The following is a 27,973-nucleotide window of genomic DNA, read 5'->3' on the forward strand; positions in this document are numbered from 1 at the left end:
CACCTCTTTCCCTGCCTGAGCAGGTTGGACTAGAAGACCTCTAAGATCCTTCCAACTCTGTTATTCTGTTATGTGTGGCATGCACAATGCATGTAATCCTGACAGCCATCTTGCCTTTCTCTCTCTCTCTGGGGGTTGAACTAGATGGCCTCCAAGGTCCCTTCCAACTCTGTTACTGTTACTCTCGCTCTCTCTTTCTCTCTTTCTCTCTTTCTCTCTCTCTCTCCTCTCATGCACACAAGCACACAAACACTAACTGTAGGTAACTGTGGGAGAAAATCTTCTTATAGCAGCCTTCCCTAATCTGTCATTCTTAAAATGGGCTGCACAACAACTCCGAGAATGCCCATGGCCAGGATAGGGAATTGCTGTCTTAAATATTGCACTCACAAGGAATTTTACTGATCCTGGCAGTCAAATACATTATCAGAGATTAGCCTGCAGACTGTTGGGGAGAGCTTCTGTTTGTTGGGGGGGGGGTACCTGGTGTTTCTAATGTCCTCCCTAGGTAGCTGTGTGTATGAGAGATTCTAGTGGTTCATAAGTCATTTTGACAGGAAAACACTTATAGGTGTTTGGGTTTTTTTCCCTGATATTTAAAATCTTGTTTAATGCAAGTTTTATTATTTCTGGGTTTTTAAAAGTTATTTATCACTCTGTTGGCTTTTATTGCTTTTAATGTTCGGAAAAGAAAGAGACCAAAAGTAGATGTGTAGCCATGAATTTTCCTATATATAAATAAATAAATAACGTTTGAGCCTGAATTGTGTTTGTTTACGTGTGTGTGAAATTTCTACAATGAGTTTACAATTACTGCAGTAACCGTTATGTTGAAAGCTTTAAGCGTTGTGTCAGCGGTACACCAATGATATTCCATTATCCAATTTGTTTTTCTGCTTTGCTGACTGAACCTACTGGGTGATATCAAGATTTACCTGCAGAGATATCTGCCAGCAGAATAGATAGAAATGCTAGCTGAAGAGCCAAAGGAGGGTGGACAAAAAATGGGGAAAGAGAAGAACCAAATTACACTGTTTTAAAATCTCACTTATGTTTGGGCAAAGAAGTCCATCTTTTGCTAGTCTTTTAAAGGCATATCAGGGACACCAACTCCGATGCTGGCAAAGTCACATCATAAAGATAAAAAAAGAGTAAAGAAAAATAAGCTGAATTATACATGATATTGTATTTATTGCAATCCTCATTTCTCAGTTGGTTTCTGGATGTAAAGTAGAATATTTTAAAAGGAAAAAAGCATCACCCACATAGAATCTAGGGAGTGGTTCGAGATTGCCATAAACCTGAGGCCCTTAGACTGCTGGTGATTTTCTAGATCATTTTGTGCTCTAACAAAATGCCTCCAATGCTGGCATAAAATTGAGCCGCCCTGAAGATAACTGTGTGTTGTTTTCGAGGTATTTAATTCCCTCTTATGCCCTGGGAAAGATTGTGGTTTAGCAGAAAATCCACCAGTGTTATCCAGTGAGCTCAGCTGGATCTTGGACACTCTGCCTATTTAGGCCAAGCTGCTTGGCAGTAGAAGTTATAGTCTGAAATCTAGATGCCTGTAGTCAATAGTGAGCTAGACAGGGTCAGTAAAGTAAAATTCCATCCAGATAAAGCAGATATTTATATATATTTATATTTCCTATTTCTAAACCACCCATCTCCCTCAGATATGCTAATAGAAGAAGAAACCATAATTTTAACATAGAGGCATTTAAAGAACAGATATGGTAGGGATTCCAGAACCACTCTTCATTGTAGTGCGGTAGAATACAGATTCCTGAAAGCCCATCCAAATTTTTCTCGGACCCATTTTAAACAAAAGATCAAGGTATGGTTACTTTGAGATTTTTTTTCTTGTGCTTTCTTCAAATTAAGGACTTCTCCAAGGGTTCCTTCTACAACCTACTCTGTCCTTTCCCAAGAGCAGCTCTAAATTCCTTTGCATCATCTTCCCATCAGAACTATAGTAGTCTCCTCTCTTGCCTTTGTAGACAGGCTAGGAATGTAATCAAGGACAATGGACAATGGACTGACTCTCCTACCTTTTCTGCTTGTTCTAAATTCTGGAAAATGTCCAACAATGGTCCATTGCCTTCAATGTGAGGTATGATCTATCTAGCTGCCCTTCTTTTATCAGATTAAGAGCAAAGGTGACTTTGGTATCTGTAGAAAATTCTTGTGGTTCACCTGTCACAAAAAATGCCAGTTGTTGTTTGTATATCCGCTTGCTATTGATGCTGTAGCAATATCTTGGCAACTTGTTCTATAGACAACCTTGAGGATTCATCATCACAATGCAGGTCTGTGAAACAGATTTTGATGCCTCTCTGATGAGAGAGTAATGGGGTTTTCAGGATTGATGACAGCCCTTGAAGTAGGTCAAGTCAAGAAATAGATTCCAGGAATAAGAGAATCTTGAAAGCCTGTCCATGTTTCTTTTTATCCCATCTTATACTAAACAAAATCAAGGTACGGTTACTTTGAATTTATTTTTCAACACTTCCTTCAATTTTAGGACTATGCAATCTCTCCTCCATGTATCCCCTTAAAAATTCTCTCATACCTTCTCTGAGATCTACTCCTTTACAAGAACCTACTCCAGGTAGTATTGCACATGTCAGCCTCTATGATGCTTGCTTGCTATAGGCTGCCATAGTAACGGGTGGGGAGGAAGGTTGGCATTTGGGTGTGGGATGTGAGCTGGAGAGAGTTGCCCTATGTGAACAAATAGGGAGGATTGCTCCTATGTTCTACTGCGCAGCTCTATGGTCTTATTTATGCTCAGTCAAGGTCAACTATCCTGGAATACCAGATGGACGAAAACACCTGAAGATGCTGCCCACATGACACCAATTGGAATGGGGATTGGACATTTACCCTGGGTCTTTGGGGGAGGGATTTGGGGATACTTTCAATATGTAACCTTCAGGCCTTTTGCTTCAGATCTTGCTTTTCTTTCGTTGCTATCTGTTCACATTCAGTAAAAGTACCTTTCCCTACATACATGGAGCTGGGGTTTTCCTTTCTTGAGTTTTGAATGGAGGCATGCCTGACAGCACACTTCTTGGCCACCTTCACTTTTGCTGCTCCAGTTAACTTTTTTTTTGCTTTTTTATTTAAATCAGCACACATGATTTTCAACTTTAGTTGTAGTCACAATTGTTCGTCAGAACATAGATTTAATTCTGACCAACTAAACCAGTAGTACACCATTTTTTGAGTAGTTGTAGATAGGTTGTACATGCTATTGACTGAGATCTATTGAATGACTTCCATTTATGTGGGTCTTCATGCATTCCTTCTCCCCCTTCCTTTTATTGTAGCTTAATACTCCAAACTAGACAAGTTCTAGCTGTTTTGTGCAATAAGTCCTACCTTCTATCCTTGCCATCTCCAATTTAAAAAATAAAATCAGTAGCAGTATTGGGAAATTTGCCAAAGGCCTTGAGGAGTCATTGTCAGTGATAGATTAGATGGAGCATAGAACTGACATGGTATAAGGAGCTTTTATGTATCAATCATCACTCCTGTACTAATTTATTATTGGTTCTGTGGCTTGTCTTTGACCATAAACAGTTCTGAACAATTTAAACTAAAATGGTTCATCATAGTAAACAACAAGATTCTTTACCCAGATTCTTTGGGCAAAATGTTTCTGGACCTTAGATGGAGGTCAAGATACTTGATGTACCAAGATTGATAGTATCATCTAATAATAACCAAATATAAATTTGCTCCATCCAAGTCTACCCACTTAAGGTTTTTTTTAATTCAGTTATTTTCCAAAGTAAAATTATTGCTCATATAATTCACTTGCCTCATGTTTTTCAAGGAGATCTAGAAGAAGATATAATCTAGAAGAATTAATTTATGAACTGTATCTGTTCTCTTTGTGGCTATGATTTCATATGATTCATTTTTCAAAGACATTTGTCTTATAGTATATATCATTGCATAATTGCTTTATACAAATGAAAGGCATTACATTACAAATTTTACAGACTCTATTTTGAAATGGGAACTCAGGAAGACTATTTCCATTCCATGTTTTGATCCAAAGACATGGATGCTTTTTTCTGAGCATTATTAGAATTTCTGTTGGCATCAATAATAGAGTTGGCACACTGAGACAGTTTAAGTGGGATCTCAACATCCTGGAGTTAGCAAGAAAACATGCAGACTGTGCAGGCTAATAAGTAGAAGCTAATAAGTAGAAGCTTGTTTTGGACCTTAAATGCAGAGTTTAACCATTGATCAGATTACATTTTTGAATATGAAGAACATTCACTTAAACCATAAGTATATACAGGTAATTCTTGATTTCTAACCAAAATTTCTATTGCTAGGCAATACAATTTAGCCTCATTTGTGGATCTTTTTTGCCACAGTTGTTAAGCAAATTATTGTCATTGTTAAATGAATAGAATACAATAATAGAGTTGGAAGGGACCTTGGAGGTCTTCTAGTTCAGCCCCATGCTTAGGCAGGAAACCCTACACCACTTCAGACAAATGGTTATCCAATCTCTTCTTAAAAACTTCCAGTGTTGGAGCATTTACAACTTCTGGAAGCAAGTTGTTCCACTGATTAATTGTTCTAACTATCAGGAAATTTCTCCTTAGTTGCTTCTCTCCTTGATTAGTTTCCACCCATTGCTTCTTGTCCTATCCTCAGGTGCTTTGGAGAATAGCTTGATTCCCTCTTCTTTGTGGCAGCCCCTGAGATATTGGAATAGTGCTATTATGTCTCCCCTAATCCTTCTTTTCATCAGACTAGACATACCCAGTTCCAGCAATCATTATTTATATGTTTTAGCCTCCAGTCCTCTAATCATCTTCGTCGCTCTTCTCTACACTCTACACTCTTTCTAGCATCTCAACAGCTTTTTTACATCATGGTGACCAAAACTGGATGCAAGGCATTATATCATGTCGTTGTTAAGTGAATCTGGCCTTCCCAGATTTTCCTGGTCAGAAGGTTACAAATGGTATTCACCTGACTCCAGGACAGTTGTCATAAATATGTGCCCATTGCCAAGTGCTTGAATTTTGATCATGTGACCATGGGGATGATGCAACAGTTGTAAGTAGGAAAAACAGTCACTTTTTTCAGTGCTGTTGTAACTTTGAACAGTCACTAAACAAATGGTTATAGGTTACTGGTACATGTAAGCCAAAAATTAGTAAAGTTTGCACACACACAACCTAATACTCTAATTGAAGTCCTCAAATTGGTAGGGCCATCATTTCATATTTTTTTAAATTTTGAGAGGTTTGGGAGGGATAGTAAACCTCCCCACAGTTTAACCAATTTAAACATTTCAGAAGTTGTTTAAAAAGAGAACAGTTTTCTAGTTCCTTTCCTGGGGTGCTACACTTGCATAATCTGGAAGAATGCTAATTGATTTCTCCTGTTGCTACCTCTAATCACTGTCTGTGTGAGGTGCCAGGAAGGTCAGTATAAAGTATAAAAGCTTGTGAATTGATCTAGTACATATAAATGCTAGTAAACGCTGTCAACGACTTAAGCCTGTGATGGCAAACCTATGGCACGCGTGCCACAGGTGGCACACAGAGCTCTCTCTGTGGGCATGCCAGCCATTGCCCCAGCCCAGCTATTGCCCCACTACGCATGTACGTGTGCCTCCTGCCCGCCAGTTGGTCTTTGGGTCTCTGCCATGTATGCGCAGAGGTGGGGTGCATGCAGGGGATGCGCACATGCAGGGGGAGGGGCGCAAGCATGGGGGGGTGCAGGAGGCTTTCCAGGCCCTGTTTTGGGCCTGGAAAACCTCCTGCACCAACTTGGAAGCCAAAACAGGTCATGTGGGGGGGGGGGGGGCAGGGCGCATGCGTGGGGATGTATGTGCGGGGACGGGGTGCATGCACAGGGGGGCACTCACATTGCATTTTGGGGGTTTGGGCATGCACACATGTGTGCACTTTGGGCACTCGGCATCAAAAAGGTTAACCATCACTCACTTAAGTCTATCCTAATTAATTAAAATTTTAAAGTAAGATTTGTCCTAGTCTTACTCAGATTGATAAAAGATGAGTTGAGTCCCCCCCAACTGCACTAGAAGGACCACCACAGATGTATAACATCTCATTACATCTCATTAATACAAGGAAGAGTAACATTTTGATTTCAGGAAAAATTTGTCATGTAATCTGCAACTCATACACTGCAAAAACATTTGGACCTCCCAACTCAACCAGGGTAAAGCAATAGATGCAATCTACATACACTTCTGCAAAGCCTTTGATTCAGTGGTACATGACAAACTTCGGTTAAATCTAAGTTCTTATGGCATTTCTGGATCTTTGCACAAGTAGATAGCTACATTCCTATCAAACAGGCATCAAGTAGTTAAAATTGGAAACGCTATATCAAACCCTGCAGCAGTTAACAGTGGTGTTCCCCAAGGAAGCGGGTTGTTTTTTTTTAAATTTGATTTATATGCCGCCCTTCTCCGGAGACTCAGGGTGGCTTACAATGCATTAAGCAATAGCCTTCATACTTTTGTATATTTATACAAAGTCAGCTTATTGCCCCTTATTGGTTCTAAGACCAACACTCTTTCTGCTTTATATTAACAACCTTTGTGATCATATTAAAAGCAGCTGCTTGTAATATGATCACAATGAGAAATCCAACCTAGAATTAAGAAGAAATTTCCTGATAATGAGAACAATTAATTAGTGGAATGGCTTCTTTTCAGAAGTTATGGATACTCCATCACTGGAGGTTTTAAAAAAGAGATTGGACGTTTTCTGAAAAGTTATAGGGTTTCCTACTTGACCAAAGCTTGGACTAGAAAACCTCCAAGTCAAGGTCTCTTCCAATTCTGTTATTCTGTATTCCTGTTGAGGTCAGAGACCCAATTATAATATTCAGTCCCCCCATCAGTCTCCCCCCCTGCGTGGAAATGCCTATATGGTGATCCAGAAGCAATGGAAAATGCAAAGGGTTGATTCAGTTCTTTACCCTGAATTGGGTTCTTGTTTCAGTTTATGAATCTACTTTGTTGAGGTGATCCACTTTCATTAAATCAGAACACTGCCTCCAAGAGTTCTGCGGCTCTATATTTATCTTTTTAATGAACTGTTTTCCAATTATCATTTAAAATTAATACTAATGCTTTGCTTCTTCTCTCGTTCCTCATCAATCTATGAACAATCAGCAAGATTATCTGAGCCAAAGGATTCTTGTGACCCACATTCTTATGATACTAGAATGATTATTTAAGTATTCTGAATGTAAGCACTTCTGAAATCATTAACCTCCATGAAGATACATCAGCTATGCCAATATCAGAAAGAACTAAATTGCTGCAGGGCATTTTAAGGACTGCTTCAATATCGATAGAGAATCTTTGTCCAAAATATAGATTTTTAATTAATTCTCTTCTAGGCAGGAGTCCACGGGCTTTCTTGGTTTTCATTGTTAAATTATTCTCTTTTCATAATTAAAGCAAAAGGCAAGATTCAGATGACAATAGGGAGGGAGGGAGGCAGGGGAGGGGAAGGAAGCAAAGGGAAGGGAAGAAAAGAAGGGAAAGGGGAAAGGGAACAGTGGAAAGGAAAGGAAAGGAAAGGAAAGGAAAGGAAAGGAAAGGAAAGGAAAGGAAAGGAAAAGGAAAGGAAAGGAAAGGAAAGGAAAGGAAAGGAAAGTTGCAAGATATAAGTATTTTTATTAGAATTAGAAATTAGAACTATTTATTGGAATAGTTATTGTTTTCTGGTTTGGTTCATGTTACTTCCTCTGTATGGACAAAGTCCATTCCATTTAACGGAAGTTTTGTTTCCTCTGCCCATTATATAAGATTAATTTTCAGGTAGCCCTCTCCTTGTGTCTGATCTGCTGATTTCATGAATGTTCAAGCCTTAAAGAAGAAAGACTTTGTCCTGCTGACTCCCTTATTTAGTACAATAAAATAGTTCTAGGCTGTTATATATGCTGTACCTCCCCCTTATCCCTCCCATCACTCCAGCAGCACCCTTGTACATTACTGATGACTGCATATTAATGCACTTCAAGCATTTAAAGAAATGTAGAAATAACAGCCTGTTTTGTAGTAGAAATCTTTGTCAATATTGACTGTCTTGTTGAATGAGTTTATTTAACTATTGGGGGCTAATCCATTAAATATTTAGAGATGGAAGTCTTTATTGAAATGGGCTTTGCATTGCTTCCTATTAAGTTGGGTAACCATCTGCCACTTTATCTTATACTAGCTGATAACCCGGCATTGCCCAGGTATTTATTTATCCCAATCCTGTATTAGACAGGAAGAGCAACTTCACCCTGAGCCCTGATTTCAGTGAGAATTAAATTAAGTTTTCCCTGTGCCCCCAGAAGCGTCAAGGAAAATAATACCACCTTGTTGTTTTGCTAGCTGATCCATGATAATTTGGTATGCTTTTTTCTGATCTTGATTTAGCAGTGGCTTCTTGTCTGCGATATATGCACTAAACTGTTGGATGTTGCAGTGGGGCTGCATGCGCACGCGCGCTTCGCTCCACACACGCGTGCTCTTCTGCATAAGCGCAAAAGCCTTTTGATGACGTTGAGGTCGGTGGGTGGAGCGTCCCGCCGGTTTTACTACTGGTTCTATAGAACCAGTGCGAACCGGAGGCAACCCACCACTGAGGCAGCCCGAATTGCAGTAATGTTTTATTGATCATGGCCATATATTTGTCCTCAAGAATAATCAAAGCCTTGTTGAAAATGTCTGGACCAAATGTAATTTCTAATGTTAGCTTTCCCCCCTTACCAGAGGGAGCCCCCTTGTGGAGTATTGTGAAGCCATTACCATGGCAACTCCACTGTGCTGTACAGGAGAAGCCATTTTAAGGCTCAACAGGCTGTATCTTAACAGAACGCACATCCCGAGGGGTGTTAGGTGTGTCTTACCCCCACAGTATTTCTTTCCAGAGAGTAAGTCATCTGTTTGTATCAAGTTTGGTTGAAATTGCGAGATCTCTAAATGCTGTGATGGGATAGTCTTTCCCTTTATACTATTATAGAGAATCCCAAAGATTTTATTTACATGTTTGACCTTCCTGGGTGCCAATGCTGATGGGTAGTGATTGGTTTTGAGATTCAGGATTTTATAATAGAAGCAAACAAATATTTTCAAGAAGGGCATTATGATTTCCCTACAAAGAAATACATTGGGTTGGATGTCACTTTTAAAAGTAATCTTCTTATGTGTTCCTGCTATCCAAATCTTCATGATGTGCCCAAGTCCAGTCTGCCAACAGATCTTCATCCAAACCATTCATGAAATTGAACTGTTGGTATTTTAAAACAATTACTTAATTCCACCACACTAAGCATGTATAGTGTCAGCAGATCTGCAGAAACGTGGACATTGTGTTCATACATGTTATTATTATTTGTTATTAAAGACAAATAGAAAGAGCCCTGATGGTGAAGTGATTAGAATGCAGTATCGCAGGCTAATTCTGCCAACTGCCAACATTTAGATCCTGACCGGCTCAAGGTTGATTCAGCTTTCCATCCTTCCAAGATCAGTAAAATAAGGATCCAGATTGTTGAGGGCAATATACTGATTCTATAAACCACTTAGACAGAGCTGTAAAGCACTGCAAAGTGGCATATAAGTGCAATTGCTATAAGAGATTTCAAGGTAAAATTCAGAGTCCCTTCTGGTCACCTCTTCTTGGAGGTTTCTAAAATCAGGATTTCCTGCAGGAATTGGATTTTCTCTGCTAACTTCAGTGCCCTTTCCCTGACACTAGAAAGGAGAAATTGTTATGGAAAAGGGATATCAAATAGTATAATTTTCTCAATAATAAAGATGAGGGGGAGGGGGAATAGCCATTTCTTACATAAGCTTTGATACCCTTATTATCTCAAGATCACATTAAGTAAGCTACATATTCTTTTTTGTCAGCCAGTACATTTTAATATTGGTTCAATTGAGGCAATTGGGCAACTACCTCTTGTACTGACTCCAGTTTTAAATTCCAGATCATTCTTATAGCCACTTTTGGGCACATCAATCTAAATCAGTCGATTTCAATCTCATCCTCCTAGGTAGGAATTCTGGGGACACTTAAAGATACCTCAGGAGAACATTTAGTTGGGGAAAGCATTTAAAATATCAGCAGGTAATCTCATATTGTAACATGTAAAATTAGAAGTTGGCATTGACTGGAGATGGGCTGACAGCATTTTATTTTATACTTTGGTGTCATATAGTTCTGTCCATTTGTTTGTTTGTTTGTTTGTTTGTTTGTCAAATATATATAAGATAACAGGTAAAAGTATAATTTGAATACATGAAAAGAGTAAGAGTAAAAAGGAATATTAGGACAGGGATGGTAGGCATGCTGGTGCACTTATGCACGCCCCTTACAGACTCTTAGGAATGGGGTGAGGCCAACAGTAGACAGTTTAAGGTTAAAGCTTTGGGGGTTTGGGGAAGAAACTACAGAGTCGGGTAGTGCATTCCAGGCATTGACCACTCTGTTACTGAAGTCATATTTTCTGCCATTGAGTTTGGAGCAGTTTACCTTGAGTTTGTATCTATTATTTGTTCGTGGATTGCTGTGGTTGAAGCTGAAGTAGTTTCCATAGAAACTAATGCTGATCATTTGGGCAGTTGAACGATAATAAGAACAGCTATAGAATAGAATAGAATAGAATTCTTTATTGGCCAAGTGTGATTGGACACACAAGGAATTTGTCTTTGGTGCATATGCTCTCAGGGTACATAAAAAGAAAAAAAATATTCATCAAGAATCATAAGATACAACACTTAGTGATAGTCATAGGTTACTAAATAAGCAATCAAATCATACTAGGAAACAATCAATATCAATATAAATGGTAGGGATACAAGCAACAAAGTTACAGTCATGCAGTAATAAGTGGGAAGAGATAGGTAATAGGAAAGATGAGAAGAATAATAGTAATACAGTCTTACTAAATAGTTTGACAGTGTTGTGGGAATTAGTTGTTTAGCAGAATGTTGGCATTCAGGAAAAAACTGTCCTTATGTCTAGTTGTTCTGGTGTGCACTGGCCTATAGCATCATTTTGAGGGTAGAAGTTGAAACAATTTATGTCCAGGATGTGAGAGGTCTGTAGATATTTTCACAGCCCTCTTTCTGGCTTGTGCAATATACAGGTCCTCAACGGAAGGCAGGTTAGTAGCAATTGTTTTTTCCACAGTTCAATTATCCATTGAAGTCTGTGTCTGTCTTGTTTGGTTGCAGAGCCAAACCAGACAGTTATAGAGATGTAGATGACAGACTCAATAATTCCTCTGTAGAACTGAATCAACAGCTCCTTGGGCAGTCTGAGCTTTCCGAGTTGGCGCAGAAAGAACATTCTTTGTTGTGCTCTTTTGATGACATTTTTGATGTTAAGTGTCCATTTTAAGTCTTGAGATATGATAGAACTGAGAAACTTGAAGGTCTCTACTGTTGATACTGTGTTGTCTAGTATTGTAAGAGGTGGTAGTATAGGAGGGTTTCTCCTAAAATCTACCACCATTTCTACGGTTTTGAGTGTGTTTAGTTCAAGATTGTTCCAGTTGCACCACAAGACTAGTTGTTCAACCTCCCGTCTGTATGCAGATTCATCATTGTCTCAAATGAGACCAATCACTGTTGTATCATCTGCAAATTTCAATACTTTAACAGAGGGATCTTTTGAGATGCAGTCATTAGTATATAGAGAGAAGTGTGCTAATTGTATAGGTATCTGATGTGATTTTGCCTGTGCTCCCTTTCTCTGTTATATTCCAGGGGACCAGATGAAATGAAAGAAAAGAATCTTAAAGATTCCATATTAGTTTGATATGATACCTCTGGTGTCTTCCCAAGGTATGTGCAAATAGGTTTGAGTGTTCAGAGATAAGATCTATAGGGCACCATTTTTTAAAAAAAGTTTTACAATTATAGCAGTTACATTAAATAAAGGTTAATGTTAACTGACATCTTTTTTTGGTTTCATGCTGTAATCTGTGTAACTCTGTTAATGGATTTCTCGACTGCAGAAAATTCACGTTCTGTTGCTTCTTACACATCTGCTTGTTCCTCTCCTCCAACTGATGTGCGTATTAATTCATTCACACCATTAAGCAGAAGGTGACTTCTTTCAGAACATAATATTCTGTTCAGTGATGAAAGAGAACAGTGAACTGCAATGCTTGCATTAAACATTATAAAATGTCATGCTGTGATCTCCAGCAGAAACTCTTGGGACTTGGTTTTATACCTAAAAAGAGTGTCCAGAATAGCAGTCAATTAGGAAATTCTAAAGGATATTTTGCTGGAGTCTGTGACCTTTCATCTCAAACTAATTCTTCTAGCAGTATATTGCTCCCAACAGTCTGGGTCCTCATTTTACCTGCCTCAGAAGGATGGAAGGCAGAGTCAACCTTGAGCCTTTCAGGATCTTTCCAATAGCAGTGAGGGCTTCAGATAGAAGGTAGGGTGGGCGTCACATACTGTAATCACCAGTTCGCCCAGAAACCGGAAGTGTCAGTGTGCATGTGCGCATGCATCCACACATGCGTGCGGCGTCACAAAACACAGCGATATAGGACGGGATTACACCCAGATGGGTGGGCAGTACCCGCAGGTCGCAATTACCGGTTCACCTGAACTGGTCTTAACCGGCATCAGCCCACTACTGCAGAGTGGATAACCTGTGGCATTGTTCTGCCCCAGCTACGGACCCCAAAGAACGCAGCACACACAAAGTCCGTTCAAACCTTAGTTTATTAAATAAACCAGTTTTTTACAACAACGGCTGTTAATTAACTGCATTATCAGCCGCCAAGAATTCAAAGAATAATACTGAAAGCTTACTGTGGTTGGCAGAATACCCAGAAGCAATTTGTAGGAAGCTGATAAGATAAGCAAGAAAAGACACGAAGGTATGTGAATGAAGTTGTTCCCTGCAAATTGCTTCAGTCTGTGTTCCTCCTTAAATAGGCTAAGTAAGTGGCCAATTAACCCCAAGCCTTACTCTTGAGGAGACCTCTTTCTGAGGAGCCACTCCTGCCTTTTGGCAGCTCTGCGCGCTCGTGCATTGAGAAGAGGTTCCTCTTCTTCGTCCTCTTCACTTAAAGGAGCTTCTGGAGGTTCTGAAGGCCCTGCTGAATCCCCGCCTCTGGCACCACATCTTCTCCAGCCTCCTCATTGTCCGACTCGAGTGCCAACTGCACAGGCTGCTGGCGCAGCACCACACCAGCCTTCTCACTGTCTGAATCAGCTACTAGCTACACAGGCCGTGTACGGGCCACAACAGGCATCCAGTCTGTTAAATGGACTTTTCTATTCACAATCAAATTTTAAGGCACTTCATTAATGTTTAATATTAGTACAGATAGTTCTCGACTTACAATCGTTCATTTAGAGACCATTCGAAGTTACAAAGGAACTGAAAAAAGTAACTCATGGCCATTGTTTCACACTTACAACTGTTGCTACATTTCCATGGTCATGTGATCAAAATTCAGACACTTGGCAACTGATTCATAATTATGATGTTTGCTGTGTCCCAGGGTCATTTGATCTCCTTTAATGACCTTCTGACAAGCCAAATCAATGGAGAAACCAGATTCACTGAGAGCCGAGTTGGCGCAGTGGTTAGAGTGCAGTACTGCAGCTACTTCAGCTGACTGCTAGATCAGCGGATCAAATCTCACCGGCTCAAGGTTGACTCAGCCTTCCATCCTTCCAAGGTGGGTAAAATGAGGACCCAGATTGTTGGGGGCAATATGCTATTTAGTATACTGTCTTTGGTGTAAGCCGCCCAGAGTCCTCGGAGAGTGGGCGGCATAGAAATATGACTAATAAATAAAATAAATAAATAATTTCACTTAACAACCATGTAACTAATTTAACAACTTGCAGCGATTCACTCAACAATTTTGTCAAGAAAGGTCATAAAATGGGGCAAAACTCACTTAACAAACATCTCACTTAGCAACATAAATTTTGGGGCTCAACTGTGATTGTAAAAACATGTAAAAACATGTTATTCTTAAGTAATAATAAACACCAGCTTAAATGATTAAATGAAATATTTACAATAAAACTTAAGTATTCCTTCCTTTTTCCCCTCTTGCCCTAACTAAAACTGATCGTGTAATTATCTCTGTGTCTCAGTGGCTTTGGGGCAGGAAAAAAAAATACAAACAACGTTGTTTTCCAATAACTAGTGTGGGTTTTGGTATATATAATCTTATTAAAGAACAATACCATGAGAAACACTTTCTGAACATTGTTTTACAGTGTTGGGAAATTATGACTATCCTTTTCAGCTCCCTAACCCTTTGTAACTAAGTGTTCTTTGTCGATTGCTTCTTATGTATCCCCTCTGGGCCTAATGGACAAAATGAATTTCATTGCACATTCATGTTAATCAAGTTTCCTAAACCTTGTTTAAGAAAAGAATAAAGGTGAAAGCAAATCTTTTTGAATAATAAAGATTTTTTTTTTCCTGGAAGATGTTTTATTCCCTATTTCAAACCAGAAAATGCTTCTTCCCCACCGCCCTTCAGAAATATTCTTTTGAATTTTAAATACGTGGAGGATTTGTTTGGTTTTGTTTTGATTGGCACACGTGTATTCTGAATTGCTCCAGGTCACTGCTAGCTGTGAAAAGACAAGAGAAGTCAACTGAATCAGCCTATAACCTTAAGCTGCAGTGGAACAGGCTCTCAAGAGCTTTCATTGGAATAAGTCTCCAAGCATTACAGCATTAATCTTCGGAAGCTTGCTTCAGGTGGTTACATGGTTCAAAAAGACCTTGAGGTTTTGTGACGGGAGATGGTATAATCTCCCAGTTCAACGCTTGGGGTGACAAGGAACTGTATCATTTTGCTGTAAAAGCTTGTTTTTCCAACACTTTGAAAAACAAGCTTTGTTTTCTTTGAAGATTTCTTAATCACAACAGAATGGTATGTTGCTCAACTTCATATTTCAATGTATACTTTCAATTATTATTGAAATGATAACCTGAAAACAGTACAAATACGTATTACTTTTTCTAGTAATGTTCAAACCCATAAAAAAAAAACTTCATGATTTTAATATTCAGTACAAAACAGTATAGGTAATTCATAGAAACCTTAAATGCTGCCCATTGTATTTGCCTAAATCCCCCTAAATTACTGCTTCCTTCTCAACTGATTGCAGAATACACCATTTTTCCCATTATTTTATGAGAATAAATGGATCAAGCAAAGAACAAACATGCATTGCACAATGTTAGCAATGGTGAGTACACTATAAAAAGAAGAAAATACCCCAGACTTGGCTATATTGAACATTTTACTTCCCTGCTTCCTTGTCAAGGTGACAATTCAGATATTGACAAACAACCCATGGTTGCAAATCAAGTGCAGAAGTTGTCTTCCAAAAATGTATAATTATTCTTTTAACCAATCCACATGCCTGGAAAATCCACAATTCTTGATATCCAAGAATTATAGCCAAGAAGAGCTTTAGCACACAGTGATAGAAGGCTTATGGAAAACATTGTGCCTGCATTAATGTTACTTACAAATGCAGTTCTTCCCTCAGCATTTCCAGCAGTGTTTGGCCAAGTTACCATGGAAGAAGAAGAACAAGTTCTTATAAGTTTGGATGGGTACATATCAGTGGTGGGTTTCAAAATTTTTTACTACCGGTTCTGTGGGTGTGCCTTGGTGGACGTGGCATGGCATGGCTTGGTGGGCATGGCAGGGGAAGGATGCTATAAAATCTCCATTCCCATCCCACTCCAGGGTGTTGTGGCCCGTATGCGGCCTGTGCAGCTAGTAGCTGATTCTGACAGTGAGGAGGCTGGTGTGGTGCTACGCCAGCAGCCTGTGCAGCTGGCACTCGAGTCAGACAATGAGGAGGCTGGAGAAGATGTGGTGCCAGAGGTGGGGATTCAGCCAGGACCTTCAGAACCTCCAGAAGTTCCCATAAGTGAAGAGGAAGAAGAGGAGGAGCCTCTTCTCGATGCATGGGTGCGCAGAGCTGCCAAAAGGCAGAAGTGGCTCCTCAGAAGGAGGTCTCCTCGAGAGTAAGGCTTGGGGCTAATTGGCCCTTAGCCTATTTAAGGAAGGACGATGACTGAGGGAATTTGCAGGGAACAACTTCGTTCACTCTCCTTCGCGTCTTGATCTTAGTTCTCTGCAAATTGCTTCTGGGCTTTCTGCCAACCATAGTAAGATTACGATTATTTATTCTTTGGATTCTTGTAGGCTGTTAAGAAAGTTAATTAACAGCCTTTGTTTGAAAAAAAAAACTGATTTAATTTAGTAAACTAAGGTTTGTACAGACTTTGTGTGTGCTGCGTTCTTTGGGGTCGTAGCTGGGGCAGAACAGAGGGGAAGGTTACTGCAAAATCCCCATTTCCTCTCAATCAGCTGGGACTTGGGAGGCAGAGAATAGATGGGGGCGGGGCCAGTCAGAATTTTTACTACCGGTTCTCCAAACTTCTCAAAATTTCCCCTACCGGTTCTCCAGAACTGGTCAGAACCTGCTGAAACCCACCTCTAGTACAAGTATGTCTTGTCTGAATGCATATATTCATGGAATGGGAATGGTTGGATATATGTACTAAAGAAAGAGGAATGAAAAAGGGAAAGGGATGATATTCAAGGTTGACTCAGCTTTCCATCCTTCTGAGGTCAGTAAGATGAGGACCTAGATTGTTGGGGGCAATATGATGACTCTGTAAACTGCTTAGAGAGAGCTGTGAAGCACTGTGAAACGGTATATAAGTCTAAGTGTCATTGCTATTTTTGAAGCCATGTCCATATATTCTGAATTTCTTTCTTTTCATGTTTTTTGTTTGTTTGTTTGTTTGTTTCAAATAACTGGCCCAGAAAGGAAAGGTTTTGCTTAGATTTTTGAGCCATGGTGGTGCAGTGGTTAGAATGCAGTATTGCAGGCTAATTCTGCTGACTGCCAATTGCCAGCAGTTCAAGTCTCACCAGCTCAAGGTTGACTCAGCTTTCCATCCTTCCAAGGTCAGTAAAATGAGGACCCAGATTGTTGGGGGCAATATGCTGACTCTGTAAAACCGCTTAGAGAGGGCTGTAAAGCACTGTAAAAGTGTTATATAAATCTAAGTGCTATTGCTATTGCTGTTTGAAAAATTGCTTCACTTCACATGTCTCCCTGCACAGGTCGACTCTTGTAATCTCATTTTCTTGGGACTGGAAGAGGATGGAGGGAAAAAAAACTTTAATGGGTGGCCCTCTAAGTGGATATGCTCCCTCTAAAAGTTCAGCTGTGAATTACATTATGGTCTTTTCAAAACCAACTGAAGGTTTTCTTTTTTTTTCTTTTCTCTTTTTTCCCCAGTTTTAAATGCATGCTTTCTCTTTACAGCTCATCTCCTTTTTTTCTCTTGAGTATCATGTTCTGATGCTGCTTTATCTTCATCTTCTATTTTTAGAGTTTATCTGTTTTCCTTTATATTATCCAGATAACTTAATGGAGGGCATAAGAAGATTTCTTTGCTACTGATAAAGAAAACACCAGACAGCAACATACATTAGCTGCTATTCTCAGTAGTATGGTTTTGGAAGTATATACAGAAATAAGACATCTTTGGAGTCGGTAAGGATACTAGATATTAATTTTTCAATAGCTGGGCAATATTCTTCTCAGTAATATTTATAGTTTTGATAAGGCATTCGAAACTTGCAGACTGTTGCAGTGGACTGCTGTACTCACTGTGTTTGCCCAGCAAAATGCATATAAAACTACACTATTGCAAACAGCAGAAACATTTTCAGGAACTCATAAGGCAATGCAATTAAGGAATTTAACATCATATAAATGTGTGTGTGTGTGTGTGTGTGTGTGTGAGAGAGAGAGAGAGAGAGAGAGAGAGAGAGAGAGAGGGACGGAGGGAGGGAGGGAGGGAGGGAGGGAGGGAGGGAGAGAAACAGAGAGAACAAAAGACAGTGACACGTCACAGTCAGAAAGGGCAACTAGGTCATACCTGCATCCAGAAAGATGTTGGATAGTTTGAAAAGAGATAAATGAGAACATTGATTCAAAAACAGAGTTTCCCTTTGAAATCTCAGAGTTAGTAATGATCTTGGTGATTCATCTGTACTGATCTTGACAGGCTGCAAATTTACATCCATGGTCTCAATTACAGTGGCAACAGGTCAACCATTGGAAGACCAAAGGACCATGGGGTGAACAATTTATCCTGGAGAAAATCTATTTCTGTGGTCATTAAAAATTGATAACAGTTTGATGACAGATAATGAAAAAAATCAAAAGAAAATCATGCTTAAACTTGCATCTTTAAGCTATTGATGTGTTCTTTGGATTATGTTGGGCTTTAGTACGGAGAGTACAGAAAAGATTTTATATGCTTGAATTGCTTATCTTCGAAAGAACTTTCATCCAGGAAAATGTCTACAGAGATTCTCAGTCCATAGAACTGCCATCCAGCATTTAACCCTTCCATGTTTCTCATGGTTGCTGAGTTCTGTTCATAAAAGAGTATGCTTGTTTCAGAATTAAGTATATATGGGATACATTTTCATACAGTAATAAGGTAAGGATTATCTTTACATCTGGTCTAAGATGTGATATAATACAGTGAAAAATGTATTGCATTGGCTTCCGGTGGTCTTCCAGGTGCGCTTCAAGGTGTTGGTTACCACCTTTAAAGTGCTCCATGGCTTAGGGCCTGGGTACTTACGGGACTGCCTTCTGCCACCGATAGCCTCCCACTGGCCAGTACGCTCCCACAGAGAGGGACTCCTCAGGGTGCCGTCGGCCAGACAATGTCGGCTGGCGACCCCCAGGGGGAGGGCCTTCTCTGTGGCAGCACCTGCCCTCTGGAATGCCCTGCCCCCGGAGATACGTAGGATACCAGATCTCCGTGCTTTTCACCGTGCCCTTAAAACTTTTTTATTTCATCAAGCTGGGCTGGCTTAATCCCCCCTTAGATATTTTTAACTGTAAATTGATTTTAGTTGGGGTGTTTTAAATTTATTGGGCCAAAATTTGTTTAATTCTTTTAAAAATTTTAAATTTTGTATGTGATGTTTTTATTTTTGGCTGTTCACCGCCCTGAGTCCAGCAGGAGAAGGGCGGTATAAAAATTTAATAAAATAAAATAAAATAAAATAATTTAAAAAAAAACCTTTGTGTAAATGTCAGCTAGGGAAGAAAGCTATTTCTGATAGATTTACGTTCAATCCGTGCCTGTCAAACCTGTAGAATAATTGTCATGGTCTTTTTCAGTGTATTCAGCATCAAATATACAGTATAAAATGTGGATGTTATTATGAAACAAAGTATCAGGAATACATAAGATGAAATGTCCCTTAAATTCTCAGCTTCCTCAGTCTGATCATATCAAAAACTTACCTTCATTCTCTGAAAGGCATATTATTTGAGATGTTTCTTTTTGCCTTGCCATGTCTGCATTCACAAAAGTTAGTCCATTACTAACAGTAGGATTTGGGAGTTTTTCAGCAGTACAGCAAACAACAAGGTTATTCTGCATAACCATGAAGAAGACACACTTTCTTAAGAAGCTTAGATGCTTCCCTAAGTGAATTCATAAGAAAAAAATGATGGTTGTTAAGTGCCTTTCGAAAAACCGATGTGAAAAATATAAAAAAACAACAAAACCAAAACGCCAACCCTGAATCAGAGAAAATCATATTTTAATTGGCAGTGAATTGTGACCAACTTTCCAAATATTTTTCATTCCAGGACTACTCTTTTAATTTTCTTCTAGAATTTACCTTCCTTCGTACAATAGGAAAATGGAATGTGTAGTTTTATCTTTATTAAAGAACGAAATATTGAAAGAGTTTTATGGATTTGTGGAATGTATCTACTGTTCCAAAAAGTACCAAAATACTCTCAGACCAAGATGAACAGACAAAAACTTCTGACGCATTGCTCCATTAATTGCACTGAATGTACAAAATGTGATTCTGTATTTTCACACATGTTATTTAAGGGGTTGAACTTTCAGTCCTCAAATCAAATGGCTATTAATAAATAGTGGTAAAAACATACTTTGCTCTCCTATAAAAGGCAAATTGATATCTTTCAGAAATGTTCAAATACAGTCCAGAATCCCATGCTATTAGCCATGCTTGAATATGATAAAAATTACAGTCCAAGACATTTGGAGGCACCAGTTTGCCCATCCTGTTCAAGAGCAAAAATCTTCAACATACAACCACAGCTGGGACCAGAATTTCCATTGCCAAGCAAGGCGGTCATTAAGTAAGTCATACTTGATTATATGACTTTTTTTGCCATGATTGTTAAGCAAATCATGATGGTTGCTAATTGTGTCATGCAGTTGTTAAGCAAATCTTACGACTTTGCTTGTCAGGAGCTAGGTCGGAAGGTTGCAAATCACATGCTGCAATCATTGTAAATACCATGTGTCCCTGAAAATAAGACACTGTCTTAATTTTTTTGCCACCCAAAATGGCACCAGGTCTTATTTTCTGGGGTGGTGGTATCATCCACTGACTCACCTCACTTGCGTGCATTGCCCCTGGCCTCCTTTTCACGGTCAAAGGCCTTCAGGAACTTCTTCTGAGGCCAGCAAGGCTTTCCTGAAGGCCTCTGCAGCTGATAACAGAGCTCTGGATCGATCCGGAACTCTGTTATCGGCTGCAGAGGCCTTCAGGAAAGCCTTGCTGTCTGCAGAAGAAATGGACCAGCAAGGCAGGTGTTGGGGTGTGCGAGGCCTGGCTGCAACTGTCCAAAGGTAAGTAATAGAGCAGCTCCACCTCCCCCATCCCCACCCTAGCTTAATTTTTACCCGTGCACCCTGGAGTGGGCAGGGGGGTCTTAATTAGGGCTTATTTTGGGGGTAGGACTTATATTGGGCACACATGTAGAAATCAAGTTAGGACTTACTTTCGGGATAGGTCATATTTTCAGGAAAACATGGTACATGCCAGTTGCCAAGTGCCTGAATTTTCATCACGTGACCATGGGGAGGCTGCAACGGTTGTGAGAATCAGTCATAAGTCACTATTTTCAATGCTGTTCTGATTTTGAACAAAATGAAAGGTTGTAAATTGAAAACAGTCTGTATATGACAAACACTATACACAGGTAGTTGTTAACAAGGATTGGTGGCTTAAATCTAGAACCCTAGCCCATTTCCTGATTGGCACAATTACCAAAATTACACCTGTGGACAGAATTCATTGTTTCCCCACTTCAAGTAAATCCAAAAGGAAGCAGGAGGGAGCAATTCCCAATAGACTTTTTCTGTAGCAAAGCCATTGTCACCACCAAGGAGGAGGTGTCACTTCTTAGATGACATCCCAAGGACGCAGATATCCCCTTTTTAATTTTTTTTAATTTATTTGTATTTTTCGTCAAGCATGTATTTTATGACAGATACAAGTGTAAACATAATTATAAATACATGAAATGGATACGAATAAAAGAAAACATTAGGACAGGGATGGTAGGCATGCTGGTGCACTTATGCACACCCCTTAAAGACCTCTTAGGAATGGGGTGAAGTCTACAGTAGACAGTCTAAGGTTAAAGTTTTCGAGTTTTGGGGAAGAAACCACAAAGTCAGGTAGTGCATTCCACTAGTTCCACTAGTTCTAATTCCATTCTTCAGTAACAACTCTGTTACTGAAGTCGTATTTTCTTCAGCCTACTTTGGATCGGTTTACCATGAGTTTGTATCAATTGTGTGCTCTTGTATTGTTTTGGTTGAAGCTGAAGTATTCATTGACAGGTAGGACATTGTAGCAGATGATTTTATGTACTACGCTTAGGTCAGACCTAAGACGGCGAAGTTCTAAGTTGTCTAAGCCCAAAATTTCAAGTCTGGTGGCATAAGGTATTTTGTTGTGAGCAGAGGATTAGAGGACTCTTCTTGTGAAATATCTCTGGACTCGTTTGATTGTATTAATGTCCGATATGCAGTGTGGGTTCCAGACAGATGAACTGTATTCAAGAACTGGTCTGGCAAAAGTTTTGTATGCCCTAATTTGCAGTTCAATATTACCGGAGAAGAAGCTACGCAAGATTAGGTTAACAACTCTTAATGCTTTTTTAGCAATGTGTTACAGTGAGCTCTGGCACTTAGATCATTTGAGATGAGTACTCCAAGGTCTTTGACAGAGTGAGGGTCGTCTGTTAGGTCATATCTGCCCAGCTTGTATTTTGTGTTCTGATTTTTTTTGCCAATCTGTAAGACAGAGCATTTGTTGATTAAGATTTGGAGTTTTCTTTCAGACTTGCTCAATGTAACATATGAAGAGCAATTTGATGAAAAAAAAAAATCAATGAAAGTATCCCTCTGAAGCAGTTGGATTAGATCAACTCCACTGCTTCAGTCAGGAGGCTAATTTCCAAGACATGCTCAGAGGCCCATTTTCTTGCTGAAAAGAGAACTATATTTCCTCATGACTACAGATCTTCAAATATCTATTTTTGCAAAGCAGATAATTAGGAGCAGATATCAATCAATGCATTTCAATTATTGTGTTATGTTAACTTTTTTCCCCCAAGTGTTCTGTAGAAACTGTAACCTAAAATTCCCAGTTTTTCCCAAAATTGGGCAAAATACACATTAGGGATTTCATCTTTCTCAATAAATTAAAGTAACAGCTTTCCTGTTTAATTTAGTAGGCTGTACTCTTATACAAATGCTAGCCAAATTTCCATGACTTTTTGAGATTAACAGGTTTTTCTACTTCTCTAAGAAAACCACAACATTGTTGTTAGCTTAGTTGAACTATCCATTCTTCATTTTAGTGGGAAATGAACTCTCCTGCTTATTTGTTTGAGGAAAAACTTCAAAGAATTGTGTGACATCTCTGTGTAAAAACTGTTACAACTCCAAGCTTTAAAGGTGAATTTGTTTCAAGAATTCACGTAGGAGATCATCTTTAAGTAAAATAAGTCAGAATTATTAATAAAAATCAATGTTCTAGTTTTGGGTGTTCACGGCAATGCATTTTTAAAAGAGCATAGCAAAGCATAGCAAAGAAATAGATATAAGAAGAGATGGAGACAGTTGTTGACATATTATTTATTTTCCTTTTTCATGCTTGAAGAATAAGAAACCAGCAACGAGAATTCAAAGAAGAGCCACAGAAACAGGGACTAGACTAAAGACTAGAAAATAGGCCAAGTGACACATGTCCATGAACTGCAAAGGCAAGTGCAGGGAACAATTTGTTTTTTTTTTTAAATTAAAAGATCAGTCAAACTTGATGCTTCCCAACTTTATTGAGTCTGTCTTTATACCTTTATAGCAGTCTGGTTTGGCACAGCAACCAAACAGGATAGGTACAGACTTCAATGGATAGTTAGGACTGCAGAAAAAAACAATTGCAACTAGCTTGCCTTCTATTGAGGACCTGTATATGGCATGAAGTAGAAAGAGGTCTGAGAAAATATCTACAGTCCCCTCACATCCTGGACATAAACTGTTTCAACTTCTTCCCTCAGGACACTGCTATAAGGCATTACATGACGAAACACCTAGACACAAAGATAGTTTCTTCCTACATGCCAATCACTCTGCTAACCACCTAATTCCCACAGCACTGTCTTGTGTCTAAGGATATTTACCCAAATAGTAGGGCTGTTATTGGTATTATCCTTGTCATTTTCTCATCTTTCTCATCTTCTCATCTTTCCTTCTACCTTCTCCTATTGGTATCTTATGATTTATCACTTGTTTGTATCTTATGATTTATGAACTATGACTTATCACTATGTTGTTTGCCTGTACACTGAGAGCTTATGCACCAGAGACAAATTCCTTGTATGTCCAGTCACACTTGGCCAATAAAGAGTTCTATTCTATTTCAAGATTTTTGTATTCAGACCGAAAGTTTTGCAAGATTTCTGGCATTAACCTAAATCTTATGACATAAAGCAACTATGTGGACTTGTGAGCTTTAAAAATTTATAGGGAATTACTGTTCTACTGGGCTTGCACATACCTATACTATATCTATACTATAGATACTGTTCCACTGGGCTTGCACATACCACATAGTTGACCTCTAGCTTGTATGACACTCCTTGAAAATTTTTGACAAGGATGTAGTAATCTGCAGGAAATAAAAGGTTGAGAATCATTGCTTTGTGCCCACCAATGTTTCATTTTAGCATTTTCCCCAGCAAACTATCTACTTTAATTTCAGTTCTCATTATTTTGTCTTTTTAGCTAAGGAAAGGATTAGTTCAGTGGTGGCCTAGCTTTAAAATTATTGGTGCCAGGATATACTGCATTAATGAGCAAAATGTGCTTGTGGCAGAAACTCTGCATGTAAGATTCAAGACTACAAATCTAATGAGGCAGTGTGACAGGTGAAAATGCACACATGACATCATCCAAGACCCAGGCTACCTCAGTTTATTCAAATTCATTTCTTTTCACTGATGGCTTTTCCATAGCAATCTAATGCTGAAAATGAAACTGTCATTGGAATTCCTCTTGCACCTTTTACATCTGGCAAGCCTCCCAGTTCTCCTTTTCCTTTTTCTCTTTTCAGGGTGATGAGGGGGTAAATGCATTTCCTACTTTTGTTTAATTTCTGTTGTCTTCTTCTGTTCTAAGATTTCTGATCTCTTGTTCCCCGTGAAGTAAGGGTTAGCCCCGTGAAGTAAGGGCTCCCCGTGAAGTAAGGGTTAGCCCCGTGAAGTAAGGGCTCCCCGTGAAGTAAGGGTTAGCCCTAAGGAAAATGAATCAGGCTCAGTGAAGATGGTTTCCAAATAGTAATAGCAATAGCACTTAGACTTATATACCACTTTACAGTGCTTTACAGCCCTCTCTAAGTGGTTTACAGAGTCAACCCCCAACAATCTGGATCCTCATTTTACGCACCTCGGAAGGATGGAAGTCTGAGTCAACCTTGAGCCTGGTTAGATTTCAGCAGTCAGCAGAAGTAGCCTGCAGTTACTGCACAGTTACTGCGCCACCACGGCTCATTGGAATAGGAAGCTATTGAGCGAAGGACTCTGTTGATTGGTTAGGTAGCAACTTATGCAGGGTTCTGAGCTGAAGTAATAAGCAGTATATTTTCATTTTATTTAACCATCTGGAGGATCTTGGAAGTTTAATATTGTCCAACCTCAATCTTTTTGGGCGTGAATAATCCACAGTGCCATATTATGAACAGGAAGGCATTTCTGAGAAACTTTTAAAAAAAAATGTTTTCTGAGGTATTCTTGTGAGAATTCTTCTTATAAATAGAAGGCTATTGGCACAATAGAACAGTGTTATGGGGATGATGATAAATTATCAACACCATTCACTCATTCACAAAAAATAAAAAATGAAAAAAGATCTGGATTTACTGTATATTGAAGGAATATAACCTTGAGTTTAGATCTTGAAGGTTAGAGGAGCTGGAAAAAAAAAAAGAGATTTCATGCTCAGAAGAGAGATCATGACAGACTTGAGGAATCATGCAGTTTGCAGAAGTACAAATAATGTCTTTTTTAAAAATTCTGCAGGGAGAATCACAAAACACCCTTGAAAATATAGCATGGTTTGGAACGTCAAGGGTTGGAGGTTGGAAAAAACCTCCAAATCAGCTGGGAAGTAGAATACAATAATTAGAAAGGGTGGAGAGAATGCAACCCAGAAATATAACAAGGTTAATAATGAATCGTTTCTCTGTCTGCCTAAATCATTCCTTATTTCACGCTGAGAAGGAATTTCAAATTGTCCACAGAGACAAAAATAGAGCTACCAATAGAGACCATGGAGAAATGTCAGATGATGATACATCTGAGATTCAGCATCAGTAGGCAAGCCATCCTCAAAACCCTAAAGATACTATCAAAGAGAAAAGGTGTTCTCTTTTTTAAAAATATGTTTTTCTTTAGTGCATTCTCTCTCTCTCTCTCTCTCTCTCTCTCTCTCTCTCTCTCTCTCTCTCTCTCTCTCTCTCTCTCTCTCACACACACACACACACACACACACACACACACACACACACACAAAGGGGAGAGAGAAAGAGAAAGAGAAAGAAAGAGACTAATTTATATTGTAGTTAGCTTATGACAAACGCAGAAGTGGTATTCAGCAGGTTCTGACCAGTTCTAGAGAGCCGGTAGCAGAAATTTTGAGTAGTTCGGAGAACCAGCAAATACCATCTCTGACTGGCCCTGCCCCCATCTATTCTCTGCCTCCCGAATCCCAGCTGATCGGGAAGAAATGGGGATTTTGCAGTAACCTTCCCCTGGAGTGGGGAGAGAATGGAGATTTTACAGTATCCTTCCTCTGCCACGCCCACCAAGCACATCCACCAAGCCACGTTACACCCACTAAGCCACGTCCACAGAACCGGTAGTAAAAAAATTTGAATCCCAGCACTGGACAAACATGAAATGTAATTCTATAGTGGTCCCTGCTCTATGGAATATCCTCCTTTGGAGATCAGAATGACCCCAACTCTGTTAGCCTTTTTGTAAGCCTTAAAAACCGGTTTATGTTCCTGAGCCTGGAGCCCTGAATGTCCCAAGGGCTCCGTTTCCTGGCTTTATTGCTAATGAGCTCTTGTGCATCTTGAATTGGATGTTTTTAATGTTTTTACTGGTTTGATGTTTTTTATTGGTTTTATTGCCTTAAAATGGTTTTTTTAATGTTTAATTGTAATTTATTTCTGAACTTTAACCTGCCCAGAGTCTGCGCATGGGAGGCCATAGAAATTGAACAAACAAAAAATAAATAAATTGTGTGATTAGGCATTGCTCAGTTTATAAGCAATAATCTTTTATTAGCTTGGATTAATTCTGGATAGTGATATGGGAAAATAATTATCTCTGGATTTCATTTCATTGTAACACACCATTATGACAAATAATGATTTTATTGAACATTCTTTTTCTTAACAGACCCTTTCACTTCCAGTAAAAGTGAGAATGTACATATCAGAGGCCAATTTAAAAGAGCTATTTATGACTATTAATAGTATAGACAGAACCCAAGTTTTGTGTTCTGCCAAAATAATGTTGTATGCATCTGTATGCTGCAGTTGTAGGGATATATGTAAAAGATACATATAGAACCAGCTTGGTCTAGTGATTAAGGCACCAGGATAGAAAACAGAAGATAATGAGTTCTAGTCCCACTTTAGGCATGAAAATCAGCTGGGTGACTTTAGGCCCAACTCACCTAGGGAGGAAATTCAAAGAAGGAAAGAATATTAGATATATTTGCTGCTTTAAGTTGTTGGTAAAAAGAATAAAAATGGAATATAAATCCAGCAAGTCAGTGGTTTCCCCAGTTTTCTTTCAGCGGATTTTGCAGTGTGTTGAGCACAAATACAGATTATAAACTAATCACAAAGCTATTCTTAATTAATGATGAAAATGTCACTCTATAACTGGGGAGGAAATCAACTCATTATTATGGAGAGATCCCTGTCTCCCATTGTATTTCAGTTTATGTACTATGTAAATAAAACAACTTAGTTATTTAACTCTGGGGATTTTTTTTGGCAGCATGTCATTGTTGCAATATATTAATTTCCCATTTCATACTTAAGAATTGTAGTTCCCATAGGTTCAGTACCTTAAATCTCCATGGAATTAAATACTCCACAGTCACATTATTGTATATTAGGAGGATTTAAAAGGATTGTTATGATGTACTATTATGCTGGAGAACAAAAAACTTGCTTGTGACTTTGGGACTCATGTAATCTTGATAAAATTATAGTGATAGAGTGTCTTTGGATTTTTCCTTAATGAAAAAAATGATTAATGATTTTTTTACTGACATAGTTTTGTCATATTGATCACTATGACAACTCTTGAGGATGTGTAAATAGAAATCTTAATGCTGTTATATTATTATTTTTATGATATATTGCAATTTATTTTATGTAGAATACATCTGGGAGTTTTGCCAGCTGAAGATTCAGATAAAACTGCTTCAATAAACAAACACAAAACTTTTGCAAAACAGAAAAA

At 38.9% G+C, this 27,973-nt stretch overlaps 1 long non-coding RNA gene across 4 annotated transcripts; it reads left to right on the plus strand.

The window, feature by feature from the left end:
- The first annotated feature begins 2,279 nt into the window (after nt 1-2,279).
- On the plus strand, nt 2,280-27,973 carry LOC117666096 (uncharacterized). Of its 4 annotated transcripts, XR_015733598.1 has the most exons (7): nt 8,888-8,946; nt 11,789-11,866; nt 14,640-14,780; nt 17,481-17,614; nt 20,094-20,269; nt 23,092-23,194; nt 27,890-27,973. It is a non-coding gene; the product is annotated as an uncharacterized LOC117666096 (long non-coding RNA). The 4 variants fall into 4 exon arrangements; XR_004591613.3 differs by lacking the exon at nt 27,890-27,973 and having other exon boundaries at nt 23,092-23,249; XR_004591615.3 differs by lacking the exons at nt 14,640-14,780; nt 27,890-27,973 and having other exon boundaries at nt 23,092-23,249.

The sequence above is a fragment of the Pantherophis guttatus genome, chromosome 1 (genome assembly GCF_059756535.1).
Source record: "Pantherophis guttatus breed Tessera chromosome 1, ASM5975653v1, whole genome shotgun sequence".
In the NCBI taxonomy this organism is placed as follows: domain Eukaryota; kingdom Metazoa; phylum Chordata; class Lepidosauria; order Squamata; family Colubridae; genus Pantherophis; species Pantherophis guttatus.